At 44.5% G+C, this 25,846-nt stretch overlaps 1 protein-coding gene and 1 non-coding gene across 3 annotated transcripts in view; both read right to left on the bottom strand.

Annotated features, from left to right (window-relative positions):
• Positions 1–5,730, bottom strand: part of otud7a (OTU deubiquitinase 7A) — a 290,260-nt gene extending 284,530 nt beyond the window's left edge. The window contains exon 1 of one of the 2 annotated variants that reach the window (XM_059945829.1): positions 5,659–5,730. The gene's annotated coding sequence lies outside the window, so the exon portion shown is untranslated. The remainder of the gene's footprint in view (positions 1–5,658) is intronic. The other variant, XM_059945827.1, reaches the window with a different exon arrangement.
• A 19,540-nt stretch (positions 5,731–25,270) lies between these two features.
• LOC132379291 (small nucleolar RNA U3) lies at positions 25,271–25,487 on the bottom strand. The gene has a single exon (XR_009507363.1). It is a non-coding gene; the product is annotated as a small nucleolar RNA U3 (small nucleolar RNA).
• Positions 25,488–25,846: the final 359 nt, after the last annotated feature.

Genomic DNA, 25,846 nt, shown 5'->3' with positions numbered 1-25,846 from the left:
TTGTCCATAAAGTGGTGTTAGGTTGTACATAAGGTAACTGACAGGAAATAATAAAGTAATAGTGGAGCTAGTGGGTGGAGATGTTGATCAGCTTTACCAATTAGGATAAGTAACTATATTCGAATCTGGTGGTCCTGGCTTGATGTTACTGGCTATTTTCTGGCATCTATACATGTCCTTGATGCCAGGTAGGCTGGTGCTAACGATGCATTGGGCAGTTTTGATTACCTATTGTAAAGACTTCCGGTCTGCCTCTGTTCAGTTTCCATAGCAAGCAGTGATGCAGCTTGGTAGGATGCTCTCTACTGCACATCTGTAGAAAGATGTGGGTTTAGATATGAAATCTAGCTCTCTTCAGTCTATTCAAAGTAGAGATGCTGGTGAGCCTTCTTGACTGTGTAGGATGTGTTCTGGGACCATGAGAGGTTGTGCATGATGTGCACTCCCAGGATGCTCACAATTTCTACTGCTTACTGCCAATATAAAGGGGGATGCAAGTGGTGCAAGTTCTCCTGAAGTCAATAACCATCTCCTTTGTCTTGTTGATATTAAAGTAGTTAATTCACCTGGCACCAGCCCTCCAACCTCCTCTCTGTAGGCCATTTCATTGTTGTTCATGTGCCCAACCACTGTTTCGTCATTGGCGAACTTGCCGACGTAATTGTTCAGGTGTTTGGCTGTGCAGTAATATGTGAATAGAGTGTACTGCAATGGGCTCAGCACCCAGATACAGACATTAAGTTAACTCACCTACAGTTAACTACTTTTTGTCTACATCTTTTTTGAAAAAGTAGCGTGACATTCTGGTCTTTCAAGTCCACCAGGACCTGAATCCAGAATTTTGGTAAGTTATCACAAATGTGCCTACTACAACCCCTGCCATTTCTACCAATACCCTGGGATGCATCCAAACAAATTGTGTTTGTCTATTATTGTGACTTGGATGATGACCAGACCACATTTTATGAGTAACTGATGCAGAAAACCGGATAAATGCAAAGAGCTCACAAACTTTTTCTTGTAACTGTGACTCCCATCAGGGTTTTTTTATCCTCACAGCTTCTTTACCACCAAGGATCTACATCTTCTGATCCTATGTCACTTCTTGTTAAGGATTTGATTTCATAGTTTTAACGAACAGTACCACCACATTCCCTGTGCCCACCAGTCCGTCATTTTGATAGGAAGTATCCTTGGATGTTTAGCTCCCAGCTGTGTCATAACTGCCAGTTTCTAAATGTGCTACAAGTTCATCTACCTTGTTCATCTACATGCACTGAAATACACCTTCAGTCCTCTATTCACCAGCCCTCTTAAATTTGTATCCATGTTGCCTTAAGTTAATTTCTATTCCCTGTCTAAGCTTTGTTTTTTATTTCATTCAATAGACTTCAGTAACCCATCGTGCACTTTCCTTCCCTTTTATTGTACCCATTATTTTTCATCTTTTAAACTTATTATTATTATTATTTAAAGCCCTGTCCTCATCTCTACTTGGGTGATTCACCTGCACCTTGATCCTTGTATGACTCAGGAGGAATCAAAATGAGTCAAGTTATTATCACCAACATACGTCGTCAAATGTGTTGTTTTGTGGCAGCAGTACAATGCAAAGCATAAAAATTACTATAAGGTACCATAAATCAATAAATAAATACTGGGAAATAGTATTTTTGAGGTATGTTTGTGAACCATTCATAAATCTGATGGTAGATGGGAAGAAACATTGAGCAAAGGTTTTCAGCCTCATGTACTTCCAACCCCAATGGCAATGAGCGAGGGCAAATCCTGGATGTTGAGGGTCTTTAATGATGGATGATGCCTTCTTGAGGCACCACCTTTTGATGATAAGTTTGATGCCCCTTTTATGTCCCTCACAGAGCTGGCTGTGTCTACAACACTCTGTAGCCTCTTTCAATCCTGCAGATTGGAGCTTCCATAACTTGGTGGTGATGCGACCAAAATGCACTCCACCATACATCTGTAATTCTTTTTTATTAAAGAGGTCTTGGTGACATACCAAATCTTGTCAAATTCCTAATGAGGCATAACTTTTCACAATTACATCAATGTGTTGGGCCCATGATAAACCCTCTGAGATTCTGAAGCCCAGGATTTTAAAGCTGCTGTCGCTTCCTTTTACTGATTCTTCAATGAGGACTGATGCGTGCTCTCCCTGCATCCCTTTGCTGAAGACCACTATCAATTCTAAGATCTTACTGACACTGAATGAGGTTGTTGTTGCAATACCACTCAAACATGATTCTGGGAATGAAAGGGTTAGCATACGGGGAACATTTGATAGCTCTGGATCTGTACTCACTGGAATACAGAAGGTTGGGGGGGGGGTTTATTGAAACCTTTCAAATGTTGTAAGGCTTAAACAGAGTAGATGTGGAAAAGATGTTTCCCATGGTGGGGGAGTCTAAGACAAGAGGGCAAATCTTCCAGACAGAGGAGCATCCATTTAAAACAGAGATGCGGAGAAATCTCTTTAGCCAGAGGGTGGTGAATTTGTGGAACTTATTACCACAGGCAGCTGTGGAGGCCAGGTCATTGGGTATATTTAAAGTGGAGTTTGATAGGTTCTTGATTAGTAAGGGCAAAGGTTACAGTGAGAAGGTTGGAGAGTGTGGTGGAGAGGACAGTATAATCAGCCACAAACTAATGGCACAGCAGACTCGATGGGTCAAATGGTCTAATTCTGCTCCTCTAACCTGTCATTTAAAAGCTGATGAGAAATAACATTAAAAATCGTTTCTATCTCCTGTGTCTCCACATATTGTGGCAATAATGCTTGAAGGAGGTCTATTCTCTCTCTCACCACATTTAGTATAACTATAGAATTTCATGGGATTTTTCCTTAATCCCATCTGCCAGATCCATTTCATATCACCTTTCTTGCTCTCTTTGTTATGCTCTTACACTCCTTGGGATTCACTCCTCCCCAATTGCCTGATGTCAATGTATGTCTCGTTTTTCCTGACCAGAGCCTCGATATCTCTCATCAGCTGGGGTTCCCTAAACTTGCCAACCTTGCCCTTCACCCTAGTGAAACATACTGCCCCACACTCTTGATATCACACCCTTAAAAGGCTCCCAACTTGCCATTTATCTCTTTACCAGCAGGTAGTATCACCCTATCAGCCTCTGCAAGATCCCATCTAATACTTCCAAAATTGTCCTTGCCTCAGTTTAGAGTTTTAACCTGTGCATTTGGCCTATCATTCTTTATAACTATTTGAAAACTTAAAAATTATAACTATATGCAAAGTGCACCCCAAACAGCACTTCAGTCACTTAATTCCACCACATTGCAATTAAGGATAAATGCTACATAGATATAGTCAATTCCTGAAAAATTAAAGTTATTAAGCTTCTACTACTAAAAATCATGTTCAGTCACCAAAATATTCTCTCAGCTAGTTCCATGATGGCTGCTGTTTACTATGTGATTGTCACAAGGTTGAATTTTACATTCTACTACAATTTTCAAAAAGATAATTGGGCCTATTCTGTTGCTTATTAAATTATCCTTCCTAAACTTAACATTTCTTTAATTTATAGTTTTGAAATATTTCTATTTTAAGTCTTTCCTCTAAATGATACCTCACCAAAAAAAAAACAGAACCTAAATGGTGTAGCAATGTAAATGTGTCCATTTTAGAAAATCTTCCAGAAGTGTGCTGGCAGCCGTCCTCAACCTGCTCAAAATTAAAAATGGCAGCTCCAGCAAATTAATGAATCTATGATTGTCATTTTAACCCATAATAATTAACTGAAAAAGACTGAGGAGAATGATTAGTTGCAAGTATACTGCTTTAATTACATGAACCGTAATTTGTGGTCCGACATAAAAAAGATCAAAAGAACCATAAAAAGCAGAGTACAAACATAAAATGCATGAAAAGACAGCCTAACACATGATCACTGTAATCATACATGCAATGCAAATAGTTTTAAAGCATAGAATGAGCAAAATTCCAGGAGTCATTTCTCACATTTGCATTATCTGTCAAATTATTTTGAGTCCTCTAAATATCTGCATCCATAGCACTGGATACATTTGGTTTGAGAAACACAAACTTAAAAAGAAAAAAAGCAAAATAATTACCCAGATTTTCCAATCAGTAGCCTTACTCAATGTCATATTATTAGACCCAAATGCTCTTATGAAGCAAAATATCTTCCTAATCCACTAATATTAAAGCAATTAGCCAATCTAAAATGAACATTAAGCAAACAGTACACAAATAACAAAATATTTCAAACTGCATATATTAATATCCACATTTCCAAGAACATTATAAAATTGGTAATATTAAAGTTATTCATAAGCATCTTAACATACAAACCCCCCCAGTTTTATTTTCCATTTATAAACGAGGAAATAATTTTGGAATACAGCACAATTTTATAAGAATAGGTGCAGTACAATCTTGATACAACAATACATGCATTGTTCAATCACATTGCTTCTCAGTAACCTAGATGGCAACATTGTCCAACCACAGCATCCTGAAAGCTATTTCAACAACGCTACAAGTCATAAAACACCCCACAAAGTAGAAAATACGCATCAATAATGCATGCAAAGTCACAACCATTTAATCAAATGAAAGAGCATGCCATATTAAGAGATTAGGTATTCGAGTCAAGAAATACGACATCCTGAAAGAATCGAATACACAAAGTAACACACTGTAATAGAGGGCAGGGTGTAAAGTTTGTCTGGTTGAATGCTTAACTTGATTCTGCAGCGATGCTTTTTTTTACACTGGGGAGTAGGGTTACTGTATCGGTAAAGATCTACGTTTTAAGGACTACCAACATGCAATCCATAAAAGTTTTGCTCCATAACCTTAATTAAAGAAAATCACCATTTTAGATAAAATCAAAATCTTAAAATCATTTTATTCTGCCTTCATTTGTAAGAAAACGAATTTGAAACACTCTTTCTGCAGCTGTTCATTTGAACACATTCAAAAGTGCAATTAATCGGAAGACTGAAATCTGTTAAGAACATTTGTAAGTGTCCTAATCGGCGTTGCAGCAAAATTGCTATTTTATGGTGGAATGAAACTCCATCAGTCATTATAATACTTCCAGGAACAGAATTATATTGTACATTATCAGAACTACCATTTGTTTTTAAATTATATTACAAAGTAAATCGCTTACATTAAACTAGTAATTAAATGTTTGACGTTCAACATAAAGGAAATTAAGATGACAGCAACAATAAAGAGCAATAAAGACAAGTACCTTATCCTTTGCATTGATACACAGCAAGACATCAGGCTTTATATTTTTATTATCAGTAATTGTGCGCGAGTTGCTTTCTCTGCATTACTACCAGCATTTGCCATTTTATCTAAACAGGAGTGTCTTAAAATAAATATTGAAAATGTACAATACATAACAGCGCACAGTTAAAGTGTTGAAAGTGCTGCAGTGTACGCGGTTGTCAGCACATCCCCGAGAGACAGAAACCAAGTGGCCTAAAAAAAGCCTGACCTGTTTCCATGAGAACAAGACACAATTGGATAAATGTAGCTAAAAGGAATTGACCTTTCCACACTGCACCTGACTAGAAATAATTGCAAAACAACACCCTGAAGTCCAGGCTTAAATCATCTAATAAAACTGGGTTCTTACCGTCGCCTTTCGCAGTGAGGCTGTACTCCAGCCACTCTTCACCAGAAACACTACCTCCCTGACAAGGACGCAACCGGCTTGCGCGCGCAGCCGGCTCAGTCCGCGGCTGCGCGCCCGACGCTCGCGCTCGCCTGGCGTCCCCGCCCCTGCCGTTAGCGGCTCGAGCATCGCTCGCTCCGGGTCCCTGGGGAGCGCGAGCACTTGCGCGCACGCGGAGACATTTAAGTTCACAGAAAAAGTTTATCTTTGTATTTGGCACCTTCGAAATCGTAATCCATTTATCTTGCACCAGTTAACCTTCATGTGGTGCCGGGAGCTGGAGCGCCGCATCGGTGGATGTTGTTACCAGAGTGACTTCCCTGTGATGTTTCGTGCTAATTTAAAACATTCCGTTTTAAACGTCAGCTATTTCTCCTGACCTATAGCTATAGTTCACATTGCATCTTCAGCACTACCTCTGGTGCATGAGTATTATCGGTAAGGCCAGCATTTATTCACCTTTCAGGGGGAATGGTTTAATTGATGCAGTGTCTGTAGTTAAGGTGCTCCCATATTGCTGATATGTAGAGCTTTGCAAGATTTAAACCCAATGATATTGGGAGAAAAACAATTATCTCTCACAATGTGTGACTTCAAAACGGTTTTCTCATGGCTCTGCTACCAACGTTCTAGCAGTTCAGGTTTAGAAAGTGCTGTGGTAGGAGCCTTCGAAATCCTAATCCATTACTGCTGCAGTGAGTCTTGACATATGAGCTGATGCTGGAGGGAATTAATGTTTAAAGGATGGGGGTCAAATTAAAGAGCTATAATAGGGGTTTTGCTAATCACAAAAGAGAGAAAATCTGCAGATCCTGGAAATCTGAGCAACACACACAAAATGCCAGAGGAACACAGCAGATCAGGCAGCATCTAGCAAAAGAGTATAGTTGACATTTCCAGCAGAAACCCTTCATCAGAGGTTGTGTGTGGTGTTAGGGGGTTTCAAATCTGGAGAGGGAGCAGGAGGATCATGAGCAGAAAGCAAACATGGAGTTCTGGGAAAACAAAGAAAGGATAATATAGCAGGCCGTCAAGCCGAGGTTGCATGCACCTCAAATAGCCCCTGACAACCAAGTTCCAACTCCTGGCCTTCTCGTGTGGCTTAGCCTCTAAACCCGGTGGAACTGTTTCTACTGACAGGAGAAGGGGCAAAGGTGGGTCCTGGCGCCTTAAAACCAGTGCTTGTCAGCCTGGGAAGGCAGTCCATCTAAGAGAAGGAAACCCTGATTTCAAACCTCTACTGCCTTGTGGCCATACCCACTCATGGTAAAGGCTTAGGGAGTAAACCCTGAGGACAAATCTGGAGCTGGAGTCCCTAAGGCAGTCCGAGTTCTGGCAACTCCTGCGACAACACTGGTGCCAAGCTGTATCAGCCCTTGCCCTTCCCTTGGACAACATCACTGGTGTGGAGAGGTGAGACTCGCTACATGGGCAACTGCTGGTCTTCCATACAACCTTGCCCAGGCCTGCATCCTGAAGAGGGCGCAGATCCATGGTCTCACAAGACTAACGGATGCCACACGTTTGGCCCACATCCCTCTGAACCTTCTCAGTCATGTGCAGATCCAGATCAGTTCATTGTCATGTACAGCAAGATGCAATGGAATGTGTTACTCATGTTAGGCTAACACTATATATAGTAAGCACGAAAGAGTAGGAATATAATAAAAATGACAGAAAAGGCAGAAGATAGCAGCCCCACCACCTAGTGAATATGAAAGAGTTGACTGATTTAGCGGATTTAATAGGAACTTGAGCAGCCACTTTGTTCAAAGGGTGGAACAAGAGCTACCAGAGGAAGCAATTGAGGCAGGTCAATAACAATTTTTAAAAGAGAGTTGGACAATGACATGTAAACATGAAGAAATCTGCAGATGCTGGGAATTCAAGCAACACACACAAAATGCTGGTGGAACGCAGCGGGCCAGGCAGCATCTATAGGAAGAAGTGCTGTCGACATTTCGGGCCGAGACCCTTCGTCAGGACTAACTGAAAGGAAAGATAGTAAGAGATTTGAAAGTAGGAGGGGGAGGGGAAAATGCGAAATGATAGGAGAAGACCGGAGGAGGTGGGGTAAAGCTGAGAGCCAGACAGGTGGTTGGCAAAAGGGATACAGAGCTGGAGAAGGGAAAGGATCATGGGACAGGAGGCCTACGGAGAAAGAAAGGGGGAGGGGAGCACCAGAGGGAGATGGAGAACAGGCAGAGAGAGGAAAAAAAACTAAATATATCAGGGATGGGGTAAGAAAGGGAGGAACATTAACAGAAGTTAGAGAAGTCAATGTTCATGCCATCAGGTTAGGTTCCTTCCTCACCACCATTCAGGGCTTCCTCCCTCACCACCATTTGGGGGAACAAGTGCTACACCTGCCCTTGCACTTCCTCCCTACCACCATTCAGGGCCCCAGACAGTCCTTCCAGGTGAGGCGACACTTCACCTGTGAGTCGGCTGGTGTAGTATACTGCGTCTGATGCTCCCGGTGTGGCCTTTTATATATTGGTGAGACCCGACGCAGACACCTACGCTCTGTCCACCAGAGAAAGTAGGATCTCCCAGTGGCCACACATTTTAATTCCACTTCCCATTCCCATTCTGATATGTCTATCCATGGCCTCCTCTACTGTCAAGATGAAGCCACACTCAGGTTAGAGGAACAACACCTTATATACTGGCTGGGTAGCCTCCAACCTGATGGCATGAACATTGACTTCTCTAACTTCCGTTAATGCCCCTTCTCTTCTTACCCCATCCCTTATATATTTAGTTCTTTTTTTCTCTCTCTGCCCATCACTCTGCCTGTTCTCCTTCTCCCTCTGGTGCTCCCCTCCCCCTTTCTTTCTCCCTAGGCCTCCTGTCCCATGATCCTTTCCCTTCTCTAGCTCTGTATCCCTTTTGCCAACCACCTGTCTGGCTTCACATCATTTCGCATTTTCCCCTCCCCCTCCTACTTTCAAATCTCTTACTATCTTTCCTTTCAGTTAGTTCTGATGAAGGGTCTCAGTCCGAAACGTCAATAGCACTTATAGATGCTGCCTGGCCTGCTGCGTTCCACCAGCAATTTGTGTTTGGACAATGGCATGGATTGGAAAGGTTTAGAAAGTTATGGGTTGGCAAAAGGTACTAGTTTGGTTGGAGCATCTTGATAGGAATTGGTTGGGCTTGAAGGCAGGGTGACCAGAATCCTTGTGGGCAGATTTGCTAAAGCTGTTGGGAGGATTTAAGCTGGTTTGGCAGGAGAGTGAGAAGAGGAATGATAGAGCAGAGGATGCAAATATACAAATAAACGCACTGGCGGTTTATAAAGGGTTAAGAATTTATCTTTTCCTAACATTGGGGGAAAACTTGGAAAAGGTGATGGATACAGGACAGAAATGTTATATTTGAATGCACACAGTATATAGAATAAGGTAAACAAGAGAAAATCTGCAGATCCTTGAAATCCGAGCAACACACACAAAATGCTGGAGGAACTCTGCAGGCCAGGCAGCATCTACAGAAAAGAGTCGAAGTTTCGGGCCAAGACCTTTCAGCAGGACTGGAGGGGTAGATTTAAAAGGTGGGAGGGGAGAGGAGAGGGAGAAACACAAGGTGATAGGTGAAACCCATAGGGGAGGGATGAAGTAAAGAGCTGGGAAGTTGATTAGTGAAAGAGCTACAGAGCTGGAGAAGGGGGAATCTAATAGGAGAGGACAGAAGGTCATGGAAGAAAGAAAAGTGGGGGGGGGGGTGGAGGAACACCAGAGATGGGCAGGCAAGGAGATAGGGTGAGAGAGGGAAAGGGGACGGAGAATGATGAATGGGCAGGGGGAAAATTTGCGGAAGTTCGAGAGGTCGATGTTCATGCCATTAGGTTGGAGGCTACCCAGACAGTATATAAGGTGCTCTGGCCTCATCACAACAGTAGAGAAGGCCATGGATAGATATATCAGAATGGGAATGGAAAGTGAAATTAAAATGGGTGGTCACTGGAAGCTACCTCAGAATAAGGTAGATCATCTTGTAGCACAGTTAGAGATTGGCAGGTAGGACATTGTGGGCATCATTGAGTTGTGGCTGCAAGAAGATCATAGTGTCCAAGGATACATTTGTATCAAGCGGGTTTGCAGAGAGGGTGGGATTGCTCTGTTCGTAAAAAGTTAAATCCTTAGAATGAGGTGACATGGGATCAGAAGATCTAAAATCCTTGTGGATAGAGTTAAACTGCGAAGGTAAAATGCCCCTGGTGGAAGTTCTATACGGGCCTCTGAACAATAGGCAGGACATGGACTAGAAATTGCAACAGGAGATAGAAAAAGCAGGTCAAATTGGCAGTGTTATGATAGTCATGGGATTTCAGTATACAAGTAGATTACGTTAATGCTGGATCCCAAGAGAAGGAGTTTGTAGAATACCTATGAGATAGCTTTTTAAGAATAGCTTGTGGTAAGGCGATTCTGGACTGGGTGCTGTGTAGTGAACCAGATCTGATTTGAGAACTTGAGGTAAGGGAAATTTTGGGAGCCAGTGATCATAATATAATAGAATTTACCCTGCAGTTTGAGAGAGAAAAGGTAAAATCATATTTATCAGCATTACAGTGGAGCAAAGGGAATTATAGAGGATTCAGAGAGGAGCTGGCCAAAGATGATCGGAAAGGGACACTAGCAGGGATGATGGCAGAACAGCAATGGGTAGAGTTTCTGGGAGAAGTTTGGAAGGCATCCCAAAGAAGAAGTAGGATGAGACAACAGTGGTTGACAAGGGAAGTCAAAGACAGCATAAAAGGAAAAGGGAGGACATATAAGGTGGATTGATTTTGTCTGTGGCTGACCCAGCATGAAATAATGAACTTCTGTGTGCTTGTTCTTGGAGAAAGGTGGATCCAGGACAAAATCCCATGCACCATCAGTCTTCAGGCCATACCACTCAAAGATTTGTACCTATACTTTTGGTGACTAAATATGCTATTTATTGTAACTATATGTTGTGTGTGACTATATACTGGGTTTTGCACCTAGGCCCCAGAGGAACAATGTTTCATTTAACTGTTTACATGTGTTTGGTTGAATGAGAAATAACCTTGAACTTGAATTTAATAGAGCAAAAATTAGTGGGAAGCTGGAGTATTGGGAAACTTTCAAAAACCAACAGAAGGAAACTAAAAAAGAAATAGATGAAATATGAAGGTAAGCTAGCCAATAATATGAAAAAGGATATTTTCAGATATATATACAGGACCACTGGAGAGGTAGTAATGGGGGACAAAGAAATAATGGATGAATTATTTTGCATTGGTCTTCACTGGAGAAGACACCAGCAGTATGCTGGAAAATCAATGAAGAGAGTGTAGTTGGTCTTTCTAAGGTGAAGGTACTCCCCCATTGTTGGAAATGTTCAGAGCCGAGGCCTTGCTGTCTCAGGCATGAGTTATCAATGATGTCTCTCAATTGCAGGGAGCTCACTGCCTGGTCTATGGCCGAGTTGGCAGTGCACTTTTGGTCTGGCTTTTTTGTGACTCCTGCTTGATTCATTACCTTGTCATCAGAGCCCCTCAGAATTAACACAATCCTACACTTTGCCACCTTGAACTCCTCCACTACCAATGACAATAGAATTTGGAGAAGGAGGTATGAGAATCAGAACGGGAGGGCGGTGGGAGCCATTTTGATTTTTTTCTTCTCATCAGAGTTAAGAGAGGCGAGACTGCGCAGGCGTGTGACGTCGGGCAGTGAAGCGCGGAAGATTTAAAAGGAACACAGCCTTATACAGTGGGCAGTGTCGTTTTGCAGGCAGAGGAGTGAGCCGGGAGCAGATTGAAGCCTTAAGGGCTTTGGCTCGATGGGCTTAGGCGGAAACAGGCGAGGCAAAGTAGGTGTAGTTTTCAAATTTTTCTGTTATTTGAGGAATGGGGGAAATTATGAGTGTGAGGGTAGCTTGTTGTTCTCGGTGTCAGATGTGGGAGGTCCTGGAGACTCCTAGCCTCCCGGACGTCCTTATCTGTGCCAGGTGCGCCGAGAATGAACCCCATATTGCAGGTTGTCAGATCCCAGGCTGCATCACTGGGCTTTGGGTAATGTTTGCTGCTGCTGATATGAGGAGGTTCATACCCATGACAAACAAGATGAGGGAGACGGTACAGCAGTTGGAATCCCTTTTTGGAAGTCTTGCCACCTGGTTGTAAAATGGGCAAATGTGAAGTGTAGCTTGAATCCTAGATAGGTGGTGACCATGTCTCGCATTACTGGCAAGATATGGCAGTGGTCCAGGCCAGCCTGGAAGGTGATGTGTGGAATTGGTCCATACGCATTGGCTAGGTCTAACCAGACAGTTGTTAGGTTGCCTTTGGTCTGTCTGGCCTCATGGATCAATTTGCTGATTGTTGACGTGTGTTCAAGGCACCCAGGGAAACCCGGGATGCCACCTTTCTGGATGGATGTGTCGATATAGTGGTTCTCCATTAAGTAAGAGGACAGCCTTCTCACAAGTGCCGAGAAGAATATCTTGCACTCCATGCTAAGGAGGGAGATTCTCCTAAACTGGGTGATTGTGGAGGAATCTTCTTCCTTTAGACATTTTCCAGCTTGATGGAATAGAGCCTTTGGTCCAAAGCTTCCTCAACCTCCAGAGGAGTTTTGGACATTTCTTATAAACCTTGTAGGAGATGCAACTTGGTCCCAGGCAGCAGATGACTTTGCTCTCTTAATGATAATCTAGTTTTCAGGATACAAAGGAATTTACATAAGAGTGAACTTTTTCCTCTGAATAATTTGTCATCAATTAACCTTCCTTTTAAAATTGTAAAAAATCAATTTACCTATTTGGGTGTAACTATTACCAAGAATTATAAACACCTATTTAATGAAAATTTTCTTACCTTACTGAATTTTGTAAAAAGGACATTATCAAACTGGTCTCCGTTTTCTTTATCCTTGATTGGCCGAGTCAACTCTATTAAAATGGACATTTTACATAAATTTATATACCTTTTTCAGGCATTACCTGTTTTTATTCCTAGATCTTTTTTTTGATTCTCTCAATTCTATTATATCTTCTTATATATGGAAAAACAAACATTCTCAACTAAATAAAGTTCGTCTTCAAAAATCTAAGAAGAATGGAGGTTTAACTTTACCAAATTTTAGGTTTTATGATTGGGCAGTCAATATACAAAATCTTATGTTTTGGACATATTGCATTAACTGTGAGGACTGTCCGATATGGGTTTCTTTAGAAGCTAACTCTGTGAATAGATTTTCTATTATTTCTCTTCTTGGATCCTCACTCCCTTTATCTTTTAGTAAACTAACTGAAAATTTGGTAGTTCAACATACTTTGAGGTTCTGGGCAAAATTTAGGAAATTCTTTGGTCTGTTGAGATTTTCTCTGTCTAGTCCCATTTGCTTTAACCATTTTTTTAAACCTTTGATGACCGATTCAGTTTTTAAAGAATGGGATAGATTGGGTATTAAATGCTTCCAGGATTTGTTTGTTGGAGGAAGTCTTCTTTCATTTGAGAAAATGTCAGCTAAATATAGTTTACCCAAAACCCATTTTTTCGTTTTTTATAAATGAGTGACTTCCTGCATTCTGAACTATATACATTTCCTATAAGTTCCGATAAGGACTTAATAGATGTAATTTTTAATTTGAAACCTTTTTATAATGGTTCAATATCCAATATTTATGGTATTGTGGCGACCCATTTCCTGGCACATCCGAACCGGCTCACAATTAGATAGCCTACGGGGGTTTGCGAGCACAGAGCTTTGGAGCCTCTGCGCCAAGGGGGGCAGGTTGAGGGAGGCTTAAAAGTGAGGCTGAGGATTTCGAATAAAGTTTTTCCTTCGACTGCAGTTACCGACTCTGTGTTGTAATTTTAGCGCTGTGTGTAGAACACTGCTACAATTGGTGACCCCGACGGTCCAAACGATTTTTGGACCAGAAATGACCGACACTGCCTCTGTTCATGCGGTTTCGTTGAAACTGCCGGGTTTCTGGACACAGCGACCGAACCTATGGTTCCAGCAAGCCGAAGCCCAATTCCACATTCGCCAGATCACCTCAGAAGACACCCGCTACTACTACGTGGTGAGCTCCCTCGACCAGGACACAGCGGCCCAGGTCGCGGAGTTCGTACAGTCGCCCCCGGCAGACGGCAAGTACATGGAATTCAAAGCCCTGCTCCTTAGGACTTTCGGGCTCTCACGGCGCGAGCGGGCTGCCCATTTACTGCACCTGGATGGCTTGGGTGACAGACCTCCATCGGCTTTAATGAATGAGATGTTGTCTCTAGCCGATGGACACAAACCCTGCCTCATGTTTGAGCAGGCATTCCTGGAGCGGCTGCCCGAGGACATACGCCTGCTGCTATCCGACGCAGATTTCAGTGACCCTCGGAAGGTGGCAGCCCGGGCGGACTTGCTGTGGAACGCCAAAAAGGTGAGCGTCCATCGCACAGATCTCCCAGCCACGCTCCCAGCAGCAAACCAGTCCAGGCCCGGCCGCAGAGCCCGCCAACCCCCAGCCCAAGGAACACTGGTGCTTCTACCACCAGCAGTGGGGCGCAGAAGCCCGCCATTGTCGCCCGCCCTGCAAGTTCCCGGGAAACGCCAGGGCCAGCCGCCGCTGATGGCTACGGCGGCTGGCCATCGGGATAGCCTCCTGTATGTGTGGGATAGAAGGTCGGGACGCTGGTTTTTGATCGATACTGGTGCCGAGATCAGCGTTTTACCTCCGATGAGTTACGACACCCGCAGCAGGGCACCGGGTCCCCCCCTGAGGGCCGTGAACGGCAGCACAGTAAGGACCTATGGCACCCGTCAGGTGCAGCTACAGTTCGGCTCCAGCCAGTTCACGTGGGACTTCACACTGGCCGCCGTAGCCCAACCGCTTCTGGGTGTGGATTTTTTGCGGGCTCACAGCCTACTGGTCGACCTGCCCAGGAAGAGACTGGTACACGCCGAGACCTTTCAGACGTTCTCCCTGGGTGCAGCCCAGTTGCCAACCTCGGCTCCATCATGCTGTCCGACAACGACTTCACCAGGGTCCTGGCGGATTTCCCATCGGTTCTGGCACCGCAGTTCACAGCGGCCATGCCCCGACACGGCGTACATCCGACCCAAGGACCACCCCTCCACCCCCGCGCTCGGCGGCTTCCCCCGGACAAGCTCCGACTGGCGAAGGAGGAGTTCCAGAGGATGGAGGAATTGGGGATCATCCGGCGGTCCGACAGCCCATGGGCCTCCCCCCGCACATGGTGCCCAAAACGACAGGCGGCTGGAGACCGTGCGGCGACTACCGCAGGCTGAACGAGGCTACCACACCGGACCGCTACCCTGTGCCGCACATTCAGGACTTTGCAGCAAACCTGCACGGCGCACGGATCTTCTCCAAGGTAGACCTCGTCCGAGGGTACCATCAAATCCTGATGCATCATGACGACGTCCCCAAAACGGCTCTCATCACCCCCGTTTGGCCTTTTCGAGTTCCTCCGCATGCTGTTCGGCCTGAAGAATGCCGCACAGACGTTCCAGCGGTTAATGGACGTGGTGGGGCGGGACCTGGACTTCGCGTTCATCTATTTGGATGACATCCTCATAGCCAGCAGCAGTCGTCAGGAGCATCTGTCCCACCTCCGTCAACTCTGCGCCCGACTGGGTGAGTACGGTCTTACAATCAACCCCGGCAAATGCCAGTTCGGACTCGATACCATTGACTTCCTGGGCCACAGGGTTACTAACCCCTCTGCCCGCTAAGGTAGATGCGGTCTGCCACTTCCCCCGACCCACCACGATCAAAGGCCTTCAGGAATTCGTAGGTATGGTCAATTTCTACCACCGCTTCCTCCCTTCAGCTGCCCGGATCATGTGCCCCCTGTTCGCCCTGATGTCGGGTCCGAGCAAGGACATTACCTGGGATGAGGAGTCCGCCGCCACTTTCGTTCAAACGAAGGAAGCTTTGGCGAACGTCGCAATGCTAGTACATCCCAGAATGGACGCCCCTACCGCCCTCACAGTGGACGCATCTAACATGGCAGTCGGTGGGGTGCTGGAGCAACTCATCGCAGGTCGCTGGCAACCCCTGGCATTTTTCAGCAAACACCTGCGGCCACCTGAGCTCAAGTACAGTGCTTTCGACCGGGAACTGTTGGCGCTCTACCTGGCAATCCGGCATTTCAGGTACTTCCTAGAAGGTTGGCCCTTCACTGCGTTCACGGACCACAAACCGCTTACCTTTGCGTTTACGAAAGCGTCCGACCCCTGGTCGTCCTGCCAGCAACGCCACCTGTCCTACATCTCTGAATACACGACGGATGTCTGGCACGTCTCGGGTAAGGATAATGTCATGGCGGATGCGCTCTCTCGCCCTACCGTTCATGCCCTTTCCCAAGGGGTAGACTTTGAGGCTCTGGCAGAGGCGCAGCAGGCGGATGAGGAGATTCCGAGTTACAGAACCGCAGTCTCCGGTTTGCAGCTCCAGGACCTCCCCGTAGGCCCGGGTGAGAGGACCCTACTCTGTGACGTCGCCACCAGCCAACCAACTGTCCGGATGGTTTCCAGCAGGTTCGTTTGGCACGGACTCTGCAAACAGGTCAGTGAATGGGCCAAAACGTGCATGCACTGCCAGACAGCCAAGGTGCAGCGGTACTCCAAAGCCCCACCGCAGCAGTTCCATCCTGCCCACCGGCGTTTCGACCACATTCATGTGGATATTGTGGGCCCCCTGCCAGTGTCGCGTGGAGCGCGGCACCTCCTGACTATCGTGGACCGGTTCACAAGATGGCCAGAGGTGGTCCCGCTCACCGACACCACCTCCGAAACTTGCGCCCAAGCCCTGATCACCACCTGGATATCTCGTTTTGGTGTACCGGCCCACATTACCTCCGACAGAGGCGCCCAGTTCACCTCCAGCCTGTGGTCAGCTATGGCCAGCCTTTTGGGGACTCAGCTGCACCACACAACTGCCTACCACCCACAGTCGAACGGGCTAGTGGAGCGTTTCCACCGTCACCTGAAGTCAGCCCTCATGGCCCGCCTGTGAGGAGCCAACTGGGCAGACGAGCTTCCCTGGGTCCTACTCGGCATCCGCACAGCGCCCAAGGACGACCTGCACGCCTCATCGGCCGAGTTGGTATACGGCGCGCCCCTGGTTGTCCCCGGGGAGTTCCTACCAGCCCCACCGGGGCAAGAGGAAGATCCCGCAGCAGTCCTGGGCAGACTACGCGAGAAGCTCGGTAACCTGGCCCCCATACCCACTTCACAGCACGGGCGGAACCCAACCTGCGTACCCAAAGACCTGCAGAACTGTAAGTTTGTGTTTGTACGAAGGGGCAGGCATCGGCCACCGCTGCAGCGGCCATACGAGGGGCCGTTTATGGTGCTCCGGAACAACGGGTCCACGTTCGTGCTGGACGTTGGGGGGAAAGAGGAGGTTTTCACGGTGGACCGCCTCAAACCGGCCCATGTGGACCTGGCACACCTCGGCGCAGAGGCCGACTTCCCAAGCAGGTTCTGGCCCAGACTGTGGACATTGGGGGGTGTATCACCGGTTCTGGGGGGGGATTATGTGGCGACTCATTTCCTGGCACATCCGAACCGGCTCACAATTAGATAGCCTACAGGAGTTTGCGAGCACAGAGCTTTGGAGCCTCTGCGCCACGGGGGGCAGGTTGAGGGAGGCTTAAAAGTGAGGCTGAGGATTTCGAATAAAGTTGTTCCTTCGACTGCAGTTACCGACTCCGTGTCGTAATTTTAGCGCTGCGTGTAGCACACCGCTACAGTATGTTGCTAGGAATGAGAAACGTTCTTACAGACAAAATTAAAAATCTTTGGGAACAAGATTTACAGACTTCAATTTCTGAGGAAACTTGGAATGAAATTTTTTAATTCGTTAACACTTCGTCGTTATGAGCCCGTCTTTCCCTTTTACAATTTAAAGTGGTTCATAGGGCTCACGTGTCTAAAGATAAGCTATCTCATTTTTATTTGGATATATCTCCTTTCTGTGATAGATATAATAATGGAGAAGCTTCATGATTTCATATATTTTGGACATGTCTGAGCCTTGAAAGATACTGGAAGGAAGTATTCCAAACTTTCTCGGTACTCTTCAAGGTAAATTTTAAGCCTAACTTTTTGACCGCATTATTTGGTATTGTTGGAGGAAAAGACTTTATTTTGGAAGACACCTGATTTGCATATTTTGTCTTTTACTTCTCTTACATCTAGGAGGGTGCTCTTGCATAAAAGGAAGGATGCTGTTCCATCTACTCATGCTCAATAGTTACAGGATGCTATGTCATGCTTAAATTTAGAGAAGATCCGATGTTCAGTTTTTGAATCTAGCCAAGACTTTTATACGTTGTGGGGACCATTTTTGAGTTATTTTCAAAACTTTTGATCTGTTGTAAAAGTACAGATGGTGGCTAATAATATATTTTATTATATGATAAGGGTTTTTTCCCTTTTTTCTTGCTTTTCCTAACAGCTCTGACTTTGGTAGCGGGTTTAGATTTTTTTTGTATAACAAAATTGTTATATTTCAATATTACGATTTAATTTAATTTTTATGAATACAGTGTTTTGTGATTGTAACTTTATTTTTAATAAAATGTATTTGGTACTACTTTATTTTTTATCTTTTAACTTATATATCTTGTGCTCTATATTCCTTTATGCAGAAACTAATAAAAATATTGAAAGAGACATTCTGGACCTCCTGCAAAGTGGGCTCTGCCATGTTCAGTTCTGTTGCTGGGATTTTTAGTTGGGGGACTTTCGAATTGAATTCTAGTCCCTGATTCCTGCAGGAATTTTTCCACCTCCTGCTTTGAGCTGGTTAGGGTGCCAGATTTTTGCTGGCTGAGAAGGGCCCTGGTGAACCTGAATGGGTTTTAACAAATTGCGCTCTCCTCTCTTTCTCCCTTCTTTGCTTTCACAGCTGTTTCACCCTCCTGTTGGTTTCAGCAAAGGGTCTGTGCAGTACACAATCAAGACAGAAAAGCGGGCAACTCAGCCTGGCTTCAGGCTTGTTGAGGAGCTATCTGTTTTCAACCCATTGATTTCAATTGCACTACAGATGTCTGTGCAGAACAGTTGGCCTCAAAGTCCATTTTCAATTTCAAAGTTCAAAATAAATTTATTATCAAAGTACATGTTATACTACCTTGATATTCATTTTCTTGTTAGCATTCATAGCAGAACAAGGAAATACAACAGAATCAATGAAAAACTACTCACAAAGATTGACAATCAATGCGCAAAAGAAAACAAACTAAAAATTAAATAGTTTACATAAATAATTAATTCTGAGAAATGAGTTGCAGAGTTCTTGAAAGTGAGTCTGTAGTTTGTGGATCAGTTCAGAGTTGAGGTGTGTGAAGTTACCTGCTCTGGTTCAGGAGCCTGATGGTTGAAGGGTAATAACAGATCTTGAAGCTGGTGGTGTGGTACCTTGGGCTCCTGTACCTTTTTCTTGATGGTAGCAGCAAGAAGAGAGCAAGGGCTGGATGGGAGGGGTCCTTGATGATGCATGCTTCTTTCTTGTAGCAGAACTGCTTGTAGATGTGCTCAGTGGTGATGGAATGGCTTGTGTCCTGTTCATGAGCATTGGTGTTTCCAAACCAGGCCATGAAACATCTCCATTATGTACATGTATGCTACCCTGCTGAAGGTTTTCTCTTTGTCCAAGCTGACCAGGTGGGCATCCCTGAGCAATGCAAGGCTGTCAAAGATCTTCCTGCCTAATACAGCACAAGTATGGTCTGGGTGGATGACCTGTCCTAGTGCAGACTTAGTCCTGTTAGCCATGGCCTTGGACAGGACTTTGTAGTCTACTTTGAACAGAGAGATAGATCTCCAATTCCTGAATTCCTACTCACCTTTCTCCATGTGGATGAGGGTAATTATGCCCTTCGTCATGGAGTATGATACTCTGACCAACTCCTATTCAGTCTGTATGGAATTCATTGTAACACTCCTCTTGACTTCCAGACCATCTATTAAAAGTTCTCCAGAAAAACTGGGATTCACAGGCCATTCCCAGTCAATGTGAAGAGGACACTGAGGCCCTGACATCCATGTCTCATTCTTCAGGAATGTTTTCACCTTCACCCTCTGGAGGCCACATCTGCTGGATTGCTTGAAGTGTTTACATACCTCCATTAAGAATTTCTGAAACTCTGTTTACAACAAAGGTTCAGAACCTGGAAGTTTTATTTTTGATATTTTAGCACAGAAATACTATCAGTCCAAAGCACTGAGTCCAGAAGCTGCATGTACAATTCCTTCCTCTACAATTTGTCCAAATGGCTTGCCATCATATAGCAATAATGAGCTTCATACAAGGCATGGAAACTGACTTTAATGGAGCCACCCTAGAATTTCCTGTGAAAAAAGTGAAGCCTACCTGAGAGAACAAGTTGTAGATCACTGCTCCATATCCATCTTAGTTTGTGTCTGTAAAGTAATGTAAACATGCAGCAATAACTTCTCCAAAATCCACAGTTTCAAACAGCTAACAACTTAGAAAATTTCCATCTGGCAGAGTTCTTCCAGTCAACTTGTCTACTCATGAGAAACTGATGTTGGTATAGTGTCATCCCAGCCAAGCCTTTCTTACGTAGATTTTGTAGGATTTTCTAAGCAGATAGTGCCACTGGACTCAAATTTGAGCATTGGCAGCTTAGGCCATTGGATCATTATCCACTGACATGGAGCAGCAGTGGCTTTTGCCAGAATGACTGAGTGACTGAGCATCCCTTTTCGGGAATGCACTGCTCACCTCCATGGTATGACGGAGGGGTGAGGAAAAAGTGCCCTATACATTGCCTACTCCATTCTTTCCCTGGCCGGCTTACTGCAAATGGTGGGAACCCCATCACAGCAGTCAAAATACATCAAAGAGAAAATTAAGGACTACTCCTCACCCTCGGTGTGTGGAGTGTGTGCACACTGTTGGACAGAGTCAATGCTGACTGATCTCAGAGGACTACTGCTGTAATAGGGAGAGAGTTAGCCTGATATAACATCGGTATCACAGCTCTGAGTGAGACCCGGCTTGCAACTTTGTGAAGCTGGCATAGGGTACACATTCTTTTGGAGTAGAAGACCAATGTGAGGCTGGGGTTGGATTTTTAGACCTCCAAAGGGCATGAATGACCAGCTCATGACCATGAAGCTCCCTGTCTCATTGTAGGAAGCATGTCATCACTTTCATCCCAACCCTGATGATGTCAAGAGCAAGTTCTATGAAGAACGGCACTCATTTATTGCCTCTGTTCCCAGAGCAGAGAAGCTTATCATCCTTGGTAACTTCAACACCAGAGTAACCTCTGACAACACCTTGTTGGATAGGGTCATTGGGGAATACAGCATTGGCCGTTGTAACTACAACAGTCTTATTCTACTCCAGGTGTGTGCTGAAGAAGAATTGTTGAAAACCAACACCATCATCAACCTTCATAGATGAATCCCTGCTCTAAGCACTGGCTTCTAACTGACTACATCATCATCAGGATGAGAGATGGGCAGCATGTAAGGGTGACAAAGTCCATGTGTGATGTTGATTGCTGGACAGACCACTGTCTCATTGTTTCTAAACTGAACATCCATGTCCCAAGGGACACCTACAAGGAAAGAAAGCCCTGAGACAGCTGAATGTCTCCAAACTGAAAGCAGTAACATAATGCAGTCTTCGGTTGACACTCTGGAAGACCACTTAAACTCCCCCCCCCCCACCCCCTGGACAAACAGAATGTAGAAACTGCTCGGTCAACCCTTTGAGGGCAGATCTACAACACTGCTACAGAGATTCTGGGGCCTGCTACCAGAAAGCATGAGGACTGGATTGATGAGAACTGTCAACATCAAACAACTGCCAGATTACATACATCATCTCCACAAAGCTTTCCTCAACGACCCCATCCATCTCAAAGAAGGATGCCTTCATTAGCATACGAAGGACTGGACAACACAAACTGCATCAGATGTAGGATTCCTAGCTGAGCAATAAAGCTGATGAGATCCAGACAAATGCAGACAGATATCGTTTAAAAAAACTAGGCTGCACTAAAAGAAATCTATGGCTCCACATAATCAGGATCATTATCTCTCCTTTGTGCTGATGTGAACACGCTGATTATGGACAAAGAGAATTTGGGCTGAGCATTTTAAGTCTTCTGAATCGTCTTTTGATGATATATGATAAAGCTATGGATCACCTGGCCCAAGTATCTGTCAATGAAGTACTGGGTGTTCCACCAACCGTAGCAAAGACCCAGAAAGTGAGACATCATCTCTCTAGCAGCCTGTCATCTGGATCAGATGCAATCCCAGTTGACACCTTCAAGAGAGGTGGTGCAGTGCTGATGGAAAAGCACCAACAGCTCTTCCAACTCATGTAGCAGCAAGAGATGATTCCACAGGAATTTAAAGATCTTGTATTACAGTTACAGATTGGCAGGTATGATGTTGTGGGCATCACTGAAAGAAGATTATATTGTGAATTTAACATCCAATGACACACAAAGGACAGGCAGGTTGGCAGACGGGTGGTGTGGCTTTGTTGGTAAAAACATTTAATCAAATCCTTAGAAAGAGGTGACATAGGATCAGAAGGTGTATAATCCTTGTGGATAGAGTTAAGGAACTGTAGTCAGGATGTGGGCTACAAATTACAACGGGAGATAGAAATTGCATGTCAAATAGCCAATGTTACAATAGTCATGGGGAATTTCAACATGCAAGTAGATTGGGAAAATTAGGTTGGTATTGATTTTGGATCCCAAGAGAGAGAATTTGTAGAATGCCTACAAGATGTCTTTTTAGAGCAACTCAAGGTTGATCCCCTAGGGGATCAGCAATTCTGAACTGGGTGCTGTGTAAAGAACCAGATTTGATGAGGGAGCTTAAGATAAAGCTTAGGATGCAGTGATCATAATATGATAGAACACACCATGAAATTTGAGAGGGAGAAGTTAAAGTCAGATGTATCAATATTACAGTGGAGTAAAGGGAATTACAAAGGCAAGAGAGGGGAGCTGGCCAAAATTGATTGAAAGGGGACACAGACAAAGATGGTGGCAGAGCAGTAGTGGCTGGAGTTTCTGAGAGTAATATGGAAAGCTATTCCAAAGAAGAATAATTCTAAAGGCAGGATTTCAAAACCGTGGATAACAAGAGAAGTCAAAGACAACATAAAAGTATAAGAGAGGGCATATGATAGAGCAAAATTTAGTGGGAAGTTAGAGGATTTGGAAGCTTTTAAATATCAACAGAACGCAACTCAGAAAGCCATAAGGAGCAAAAAGTTGAAATATGAATGTAAGCTAGCCAATAATATCAGAGTATAACAAAAGTTTTTTGATACATAAAGAATAAATGAGAGGTGAGAACAGATATTGGACTGCTGGAAAATGATGCTGGAGAGGTAATAATGGGGGGGGGAGGAGGGATGGAGACAAGGAAATGGTAGATAAACTGAATAAGTATTCTGCATGAATCTTCACTGTGGAAGGCTCTGGCAGTATGCCGAAAGTTTGCAAAGAGTCAGAGTGCAGTTGCTATTACTAGGGAGAAAGTGCTTGGGAAGCTGAACGTCTGAAGTTAGGTAGATCTCCCAGATTTGATGGTGTACACACCAGTGTTCTGAAAGAGGTGGCTGAGGAGATTGTGGAGGGATTAGTAATAATCTTTCAAGAATCACTAGATTCTGGCATTGTTCTGGAAGACTGGAAAATTGCAAATGTCACTCCACTTTTCAAGAAGGGAGAGAGGCAGAAGAAAGGAAATTATAGGCCAGTTAGTCTGACCTTAATGGATGGGAAGTTGCAGTCGATTGTTCAGGGTACTTGGAGGCACATGATAAAATAGGCCATAATCAGCATGGTTTCCTCAAGGGAAAATATTGCCTGATAAATCTGTTGGAATTCTTTGAAGAAATAACAAGCAGGATAGACAAAGGAGAATCAGTGGATGTTGTGTACTTGGATTTTCAGAAGTCCTTTGACAAGGTGCCACACATGAGGTTGCTTAGCAAGATAGGAGCCCATAGTATTACTGGAAAGATACTAGCATAGATAAGAGTTTTGGCTCATTGGCAGGAGGTAACAAGTGGCAATAATGGAACTCTTTGCTGATTGGTTGCAGATGACTAGTCTGTTCCTAGTTCCAAAGAAGCATCTCAGTTGACTGTTTATTAATTTCCATAGATCCTGGCTGACCTGCTAAGTTCCTCCTGCATTTTGTATTCCACAGGCTGTTGTTGGGACTGCTTATTTTTACACTGTATGTCAATGATTTGGATGACGAAATTGATAGTTTTGAGACACAAGGATAGGTGGAGGAGCAGGTGGTATTGAGAAAGCAGGGAGGCTGCAGAAGGACTTAGATTAGGAGAATGGGCAAGGAAATGGAATACCATGTCAGGGAATGTTTGGTCATTTATTTTTGGTAGAAGGAATAAAAGCACAGACTTTTTTAAATGGAGGGTAAATTCAAAAATCCGAGGTACAAAGAGCCTTGGGAGTCCTCGTGCATGATTCCCTAAAAGTTAACTTGTAGGAAGAGTCTGTGGGTTTGAGAGGTCATGACAAAATGGTGGAACAGACTCAATTGACTGAATAGCCTTTGCTTCATATCTTATTGTTTCTCTCTTCCTGAATTCCTGTTCCCATCTCATTACTGATCCAGTTTAAAGCTTTATTTCCTCCCAACTCTGATTTTTCCACAGGGATTACTCCCTCTATGTTCATGATTCCCTTCTCCATTCTTCCTCCCTGCAAGCAGTCAAATTGCAACCCCTGCCCAGTCACCTTCTTGTTCAACACCTGTGCAGTCATCTCCTTGCTCACTTCTTTCCAGGTGAAGTAACACGTGGGGTCATCTATTGTATCTGATGGGATGAAAGAGACCTTTTGTAAATGGGGGGAACACTATATTGAGCCCCTCTGCTCCATCTGATGCAAGTGGAATTTCCCTGAGGCTTACCATTTTAATTCCTATCCTAATTCCTGTTCTGACATGTTGTTCCATAAGAAGCCTCTTACCACAAGGAGGTACATCTCATATACTGTCTTGGTAGCATCCAACCTGATAGCTCGATTCCTCCTCCTGGCAAAAAAATCTTTGTCTTTTTCCCTCTATTCCCCATTCTGACGTTTTCTCCTCAGGCACCCCCTGTGCCCCTCTCTCCTATGATCCACCCTCTTCTATCAGATTCAATTCCTTCCCCTCTCATCCACCTTCCTTGCTGTACCAATCACCATATAGTTATCCTTCCTCTCCCCCACCAGAATGGTCATCAACTGCTTATTCCCCTTATTTGAGGCTGCCTGACCTGCTGAGTTCCTCCAGCATTTTGTACGTGTTATCAGCAGACAGGTTTAAAGAATGGGAAGGATGAAAGACAAGAGATTGCAGATGCAGCATGCCAACTAAGATGAACAATTTCCCTGCAAACGCCTTATTAACATTTCTGCGCACTATGGCAGTACTAAGAGGAGGGAGTCAGGAGGCCATAGGTTTGTGGGAAATGAAGTTAGTGTCGGAGAAGCACAACCAAAATCCCAGAAGGATTGCTTGTTTCGCATAGGTCAACCACTCAGATTGTGTTTCCTCCCTCCACAGCTCCCACAATGGGAGAAGGGAACAGTCATCAATGTTCACAAGCCATTGCATAAAGCAAATCTTGAGAACCACTTCACGCTCAGGAGAAAACACTGCAGCTCCTCTTCATGGTCGCAGAGACAAAACTTTTTATACAGGATTTTTAAAATCAAAATATACTTTATTCAAGAATAAAATTATGTACTATAAACCATTCAATGACTCTCGATCCTTTACAAATGTTTTTGTTACAGTCTTCACATTCCCACACTTATGCCACCCAGGTGGCACTCTGTTACTTCATATTTACATACACTTGTTCAGAGGTATACACCCCGCCCCCTACCCCTCAACTCCTGCGGAAGAAGAACCCTAGACTGTGGTTCTTCCCCACCGGGCCCTTACGGTGGCTGCAACAGGTTTGAGTGCGTCCCTCAGCACGTACTCCTGCAGCCGAGAATGTGCCAGTCGGACGCATTCCCCTACGGACATCTCCGTGTGCTGGTAGTCCATCAAGTTTCGGGCCGACCAGAGAGCGTCTTTCACCATGTTGATGATCTGCCAGC

Source organism: Hypanus sabinus, chromosome 21, assembly GCF_030144855.1.
Source record: "Hypanus sabinus isolate sHypSab1 chromosome 21, sHypSab1.hap1, whole genome shotgun sequence".
Taxonomy (NCBI): Eukaryota; Metazoa; Chordata; class Chondrichthyes; order Myliobatiformes; family Dasyatidae; genus Hypanus; species Hypanus sabinus.
Note: the sequence above shows the minus strand (reverse complement) of the source record. Positions and strands in the feature narration are given on the sequence as shown.